Source organism: Rhincodon typus, chromosome 32 (assembly GCF_021869965.1).
Source record: "Rhincodon typus isolate 14 chromosome 32, sRhiTyp1.1, whole genome shotgun sequence".
Lineage (NCBI taxonomy): Eukaryota > Metazoa > Chordata > Chondrichthyes > Orectolobiformes > Rhincodontidae > Rhincodon > Rhincodon typus.
Genome location: NC_063363.1, coordinates 5734295 through 5741596, shown reverse-complemented (window position 1 = coordinate 5741596; position 7302 = coordinate 5734295).

The following is a 7302-nucleotide window of genomic DNA, read 5'->3' as shown; positions in this document are numbered from 1 at the left end:
GGGGAGCTCAGGAGAAGGGGACAGGGGAATGTGGGGTCAGAGCAAGGTAGAGAGAGGGAGGTAGGGGATTCAGGCTCAAGGGATAGAGAGAGGCTGGGGAATGGGGACTTTGGGAAGTGGGACACTGGGGAATGAGAGCTCAGGATCTCAGGGTCAACTGGGGACTTGGGGCTTTTTGGGGAGTGGGAGAGGAGGTGAGGGCTCAGGGGAGATAGAGCCTGGGGGCCTTCACTGTGATGAAGAGAGAAAGGATCTTCTCACTGATGGAGTGAGCAATTGGGAAATGGAAAACCAATTTTTTTTTGATACAGTGCCTTTCAGAGTAGTCTCTTATAATTCTTTTTATAAGCAACAGGGGGAAGGAAGGAGGAAGGTCCTGACACTGAGGGCAGTTAGACCTTAAGATAGACACAGTAAGAGCTGCCGATGCTGGAGTCAGAGTTAACACAGTGTTGGAGCTGGAGGAACACTGCAGGCCAGGCAGCTTGGAGGAACACGAAAGTTGACATTTCGGGTCGGGACCCTTCTTCAGAAATAGGGAGGGGGGTGGGAGCTCAGAAATAACTAGAGAGCGGAGGGGTGGGGCTGGGGAAGGTAGGTGAGATGGTGATAGGTGAGTGCAGGTAGGCAGTGGTCAAGATTGGTCAGTGAGGTGGGAGGAGCAGATAGGTGGGAGAGAAGATGGACAGGTTATGTCAGGTCAAAGAGGCGGGGATGAGAGGGAGGGTTGGTCATGGGATGATGCCGGGGGTGGGGAGATTTTAAAACTGGTAAAATCCACGTTTAGGCCATTGGGCTATAGGCTCCCAAGGCAGAATATGAGGTGCTAATCCTCCAGTTTGTGGGTGGTGTCATCATGACACTGGAGGAGACCCAGGATGGACATGTCGTCTAAGGAGTGGGAGGGAGAGTTAAAATGGTTCGCAACCGGAAGGTGTTGTCGTTTGTCCTGAACAGAGCGCAGATGCTCTTCAAAATGGTCTCTGAGCCTCCGCTTAGTCTCTCTGATGTAGAGGAGGCCACATCGGTAGCAGCGTATGCAGTAGACCACATTGATGGATGTGCAGGTGAATCCCTTGTCTAATGTGGAAGGTTTGCTTTGTGTCTTGAATGGAGGTGAGGGGGTAGGTGTAGCACTTCCTGCGAGTTAGTGGGGAGTGTGGAGCGGACAAGGGAGTTGCGGAGTGGTCCCTACGGAAGGTAGATGGGTTGGGGACGAAAATATATCTTTGGTTGTGGGGTCGGATTGCAGGTGGCGGAGAATGATATGTTGGATGCGGAGGTTGGTGGGGTGATATGTGAGGACAAGGGGGATTTGTTTTTGTTGGGGGGAGGGGGTGTGAGGGCAATGGTGTAGGAAAGGTAAGGGATGTGGTTAAGGGCATTTTCGATCACTGGAGGGATGAAGCTGCAGTTCTTGAAATAGGAGGACCTCTGGGATGTTCGGGAGTGGAATGTCCCATCTTGAGAACAGACACAGCGGAGGCAGAGGAATTGGGAGTAGGGGATCGCATTCTTTCAGGAAGGTGGGTGAGACTCGCCCCCACACCCAGCTCCCAACTCTACACCCGGTTTCAACCCCAAGCCCTGCCTGGTATTCACCACCCCCCCCCTCCCCCACCACCCCCACCACCCCTCCCCCCCCCCCCCCCCCCCAACTGAGGATGAACGGTCAGTCCTCAGTAAAGGACTCACTTTCATCCCCCTCCACCCGAACATCAACGAATACCGCTCACGCCTGGACATCGAACAGTTTTTCCGCTGCCTCCGCCTCCACGCCTATTTCTTTAACCGCAAGTCTAACCCACCCTCTACAGACCCCTTCTCCCACCTCCAACACACCCCCTCCTCCTGGGCATCACCCCAAGGCCTCCTACCCTCCCTCAACCTCTTCATCTCCAACTGCTGTTGCGACATTGATCGCCTCAACCTCTCCACCCCTCTCACCCACTCCAATTTCGCCCCCCCAAGGAATGTGCTGCCCTCCGCTCCCTCCGCTCCAACCCTAACCTCACTATCAAACCCGCAGACAAGGAAGACGCAGTTGTAGTATGGCGCACTGACCTTTACATCGCCGAGGCCAGACACCAGGTCTCTGACATCTCCTCCTACAGCCCCCTCGATCATGACCCCACCCCCGACCACCAAAACATCATCTCCCAGACCATCCACAACCTCATCATCTCAGGTGACCTCCCGCCCACAGCCTCCAACCTCATCGTTCCCCAACCCCGCACCGCCCGTTTCTATCTCCTTCCCAAAATCCACAAACCTGACTGTCCCAGCTGACCCATTGTCTCTGCCTGCTCCTGTCCCACTGAACTTACCTCCGCTTACCTTGACTCTGTTTTCTCCCCCCTGGTCCAGGAACTCCGCACCTACGTCTGTGACACCACCCACTCCCTCCACCTCCTCCAAGACTTCTAATTCCCTGGCCCCCAGCACCTCATCATCACTATGGATGTCCAATCCCTGTACACTTATAACCCCCATGCAGATGGCCTAAAAGCCCTCCGCTTCTTCCTTTCCTGCAGGCCTGACCAGTCCCCCTCCACCAACACCGTCATCCACTGAACCGAACTAGTCGAGTGGCTTACTCTTAACTAATACTTCTTTAACTCTTCCAACTTCCTACAGACTAAAGGGGTGACCATGGGTACCCGCATGGGCGCAAGCTATGTCTGCCTCTTCGTAGGAAACGTGGAACAGTCCCTCTTCTGCTGCTACACTGGCGCTAACCCCCACTTCTTCCTCCGCTACATTGATGACTGTATCGGTGCTTCCTCGTGCTCCTCCAAGGAGCTTGAACAGTTCAGCAACTTAACTAACACCTTTCACCTGGACCATCTCCGATACCTCTCTCTCCTTCCCGGACCTCTCTGTCTCCATCTCTGGTGACTGCCTTGAAACTGATATCTATTTCAAGCCCACTGACTCCCATAGCCACATAGACTACACCTTCTCTCACCCACCTTCCTGCAAGAATGCGATCCCCTACTCCCAAAGCCTCCGCCTCCACTGCATCTGCTCCCAAGATGGGGCGTTCCACTCTCAAACATCCTAGATGTCCTCTTACTTCAAGGACCACACATCCCCCCCCTCTGGTGATCAAAAATGCCCTCAACTGCATCTCTTACGTTTCCCACACCTCTGCCCTCACATCTCCTGCCCCCAACAAAAATAAAGACAGAATTCCCCTTATCCTCACATATCAGCCCACTAACGTCCGCAACCAACATATCATTCTCCGCCACTTCCGCCACCTACAATCTGACCCCACAACCAAAGAGGTATTTCCCTCCCCACCCCTATCTGCTTTTCATAGGGACTGCTCACTCCATGACTCCCTTGTCTGCTCCACACTCCCCACTAACCCCGGCACCTTTCCCTGCAACCGCAGGAAATGCTACACCTGCCCTTACACCTTTCCCCTCACCTCCATTCAAGACACAAAGCAAACCTTCTACATTAGACAGGGGTTCACCTGCACATCTGCTAATGTGGTCTACTGCATCCACTGCTCCCGATGTGGCCTCCTTTACATTGGTGAGACCAAATGGAGGCTAGGAGACTGATTTGTAGAGCATCTGCCCTCTGTTCAGGACAAATGACAACACCTTCTGGTTGTGAACCATTTTAACTCCCCCTCCCACTCCCTCGGTGACATGTCCATCCTGGGCCTCCTCCAGTGTCACAATGATGCCACCGGCAAACTGGAGGAGCAGCACCTCATATTTCGCCTCAGGAGCCTACAGCCTGATGGCCTAAACGTGGATTTTACTAGTTTCAAGATCTCCCCACCCCCGGCCTCATCCCATGACCAACCTTCCCTCTCATCCCTGCATCCTTGACCTGACACAACCAGTCCATCTTCTCTCCCACCTATCCGCCCCTCCCACCTCACTGACCAATCCCCACCACTCCCTATCTGCACTCACCTATCACCATCCCACCTACCTTCCCCAGCCCCACCCCTCCTCTCTCTATTTATTCCTAAGCTCCAACCCTGCTCCCATTTCTGAAGAAGGGTCCCGACATGAAATGTCAACTTTCCTGCTCCTCTGATGCTGCCTGGCCTACTGTGTTAGACCTTGAGATTCTTCACCACATCTGGTCAGTGATAATACAGTAAATGTAATTTCGAAGGGAAGTGTAGGAATACTGGATCATGTGATCAGACATCACATGGTCAGAACATCATGTGAATCGAACCTCCAGGAATGCCTCCAACCAGAGATAGCAGTCCTATTTTCCTGATTTCCCAATGGAGGTAAATTGGAATTCCATCCTGACTTCTCCTGGGTTGTGCTGATGGTATCCCATGTGTGTGATACTTTGTATCAAGTTAGCCGAGTGAGACTGAGTCAGCTCACAAAGTGAGAAATAGTCTGAAACTCTGCCTCTCTGTCACTTCCTTGCATTGCTGTATTTGGAATACTCCTTCAGGCTTCAGTGCTCCAACTAACCTTCAGCCCCTTACCAGCCGAGCTGCATTTGTTTGCTGAAACAAGTGTGCTAGACTCACTCTGTATGGAATGTGCCCAGGAGCTGTTCACAAACAAGATTGAAATAAGACAATTATTTTATTTGACATGAGTGTGCTTCAGCCTGAAGGTCACCGCTAATTGCAAACACTTTTGGTGAGTGTACAATTGGAACAGATAGGGATAAATCCAAATGATACCTGGTTAAATTACACAAACTAGGGATGCATTCCTTGGAATTTAGAAGATTGAGGAGTGGTTTGATCAAAGTTCTGAAGTGGTGTATAGTTGAAGCAGGTACACAGTGCCAAAAATTATAGGCAAAGGTTTGGCATACTGGCTACTGCCCCACCTCCAATACTGCAGAGTAAAGGTCAGTAGCCAGCCAACTGACCAGTTATAAGCCCACCCCACAAACAGAAAGACTGTGGGGGTGGGGATGGTGTTACTAAACAAACCCTTAATGGGAATTCTGCCCATCAATGGGAAAGTGTCCCATTATCTGAACTTTGACAGCACCAGAGCTACCTAGAGAACACTTTTGGAACTACAGGCAGGTTGTCGGAGGCCCAATACAACCCCAGAGCCAGGTATATCTGAGGGCAGGGCTTTGGGCTGAGGGTAGGCTTTAAAGAACAGAAAGGGGACAAGGGGAAATGCTATATTCCTGATAAGCAAGGGGGACTCTCCAATAATAGTAACCCTTTATTCCTGTCACTTTAAACACTTTATAAAGAAAGCGTGAATCCCACTTATATGCCCACCGTATTAAGATTTGGGCTGCATAGTTGTGAATTTGATCAAGCTTTTAACAAGTTCAGTTGACCTTTAATTATATTTACATGGTGGGCGGACTGCCAGTTTTGCCCCACCCTCTATTATGGGGATAAGCTCAGTGATTGGTTTTAAGTTGAGCACCTTCCTTCTATTACATATCCCTTCCACCCCTACTGGAAGTAAAAGTTAACCTAATGATGACCAAGTAACCACTGTCAATTATGTAAAAACTCATCTGGTTCATTAAAGCCCTTGAAGGAAGGAAAACTGCCACCCTTACCTGCTCTTGCCTACATGTGGCTCTAGACCCTCAGTAATGGGGTTGACTCTTAACAGCCCTGTCAAATGGCCGAGTGAGCCACTTAGTTCAAGAGTAATTAGGGTTGGGCAACAAATGTGGCCAAGCCAGTGAGATTTACATCCCATGAATTAATTTAAAAAAAAACACATTTAGCAGAGGCGCATAATGCCCAGCCCAGAGAAATAGAGAGGGAGCCAAATGTTTGCGGGCAGACTCAAAATCCCAGTGTCAATCCTTTTAGGAGTGAGGTTAAAAAAGTTTATCAATTTGAAACTCACTTCAAAAAACAGAAAATGATAAACTTTTGTTCACCTGATGTGTAAAGGGATATGGGATAGAATCTTGCTGGAGTATCATCTGTTGGCTGGAGAACCAGTGAGAGAGACCCACAGTACCTCATTTTGGGAAAGCCCAAGCCCAGGCCACCAGAGGGTCTTCCCCTGGGGCTGACAGCCCTTCATTAGTCAGTCAGAGGTCTGGCATCTCCTGCACTCAGTAGGAGGCAACCGTGGCTGTCAATGGTAGGAATTCCCAAGGATCACAGTGGAACCAAGACAGAGGTAAGTAACTAATTTGAGGGTTTCCTGGATTGGGGTTCGTGGGGACCAAAAGCAAGGGCAGGAAGGTGGTTCCTTGCAGGCTCCCCACTGTCCCATGTCCAGTCTGTCAATTGGGTATTGACTACCTTTGATCACAGGATCCCCCATCTCTGAGATGTCAAGATGCTCACAGCTAGCACCCACACTGAATAGCTACAGACCTACCTGTAGCTGGGACAATTCTAATGGTAGGGACATGTTGAGGTCCTTAAGCAACCACTAGTTGGCCCCAGCCAGCAACGATGTGGCAAAGTCGACCATAGACTAGCCATCTCAAACTTAGTTCTGGCAGAGATGGGAAAGCAGTGGAGTTCTGAGGCTGTCTCAATGTCCCCTAGTGAAATAACCATCCCACCTCCAAACTCACCAACTCTGAGAGTGGGAGATTCTGTTTGGGGAGTTACATCACAGGTCTCTCTAAATGGTTGAAAAGAGTTGATGGGCTGAACAGGCCTCTCCTACTCCAGATGGGAAAGGCAATTGTAAGTTGGATGTTTTAGTTACAATCGGGCCTCAGCTCCTGACCCTTTTGGTGGTGGAGGACATATTTCCACTTTAGTTTGAGCTGTCGATTCTGAGTTGCCATAATCTAGGCAGTTTCATCGCAGGACATGTAACCTCCCCACAACCCAATGCACGCCACCAATGCCCCACCCCCACCCTATCTCTTGTCATTATCCGTCCCACATATCCATCACTGCAGTGCCCTCTCTTACCACAGGTAACAGGAAAACAAATAGATTCTTTGTGACCTAAATGGATCATTCTTGACGAAATATCAATACGTTTTGATTCTTTCCCACCCATTTTGATATTTTTATAACCAATGAAGGTGTTTGCAGGAAATGACCATCATTTGTAACAAGATGATATTCTTCCTATGGGATTCAGCTGATGACAGTGTCCAGGAGACATTGTTTAATTGCTGGAAACTCCTCAGCAATCTGGGAGGAAATAGTGAACTTTGCTTTGCTTGACAAATAAGAGACTTCCTTTTTACTTCTATTTCTGTAAATCTCCCAGTTTCTACACACCAGCAAAGCCTCCATCCCTAGCCCTCTTTGTTATTTGTGTGATGTCCCAACGGAACTATGCTTTTAATTCCACTCCAAATAGCCACCATAAATCTCCTTCCGCAATG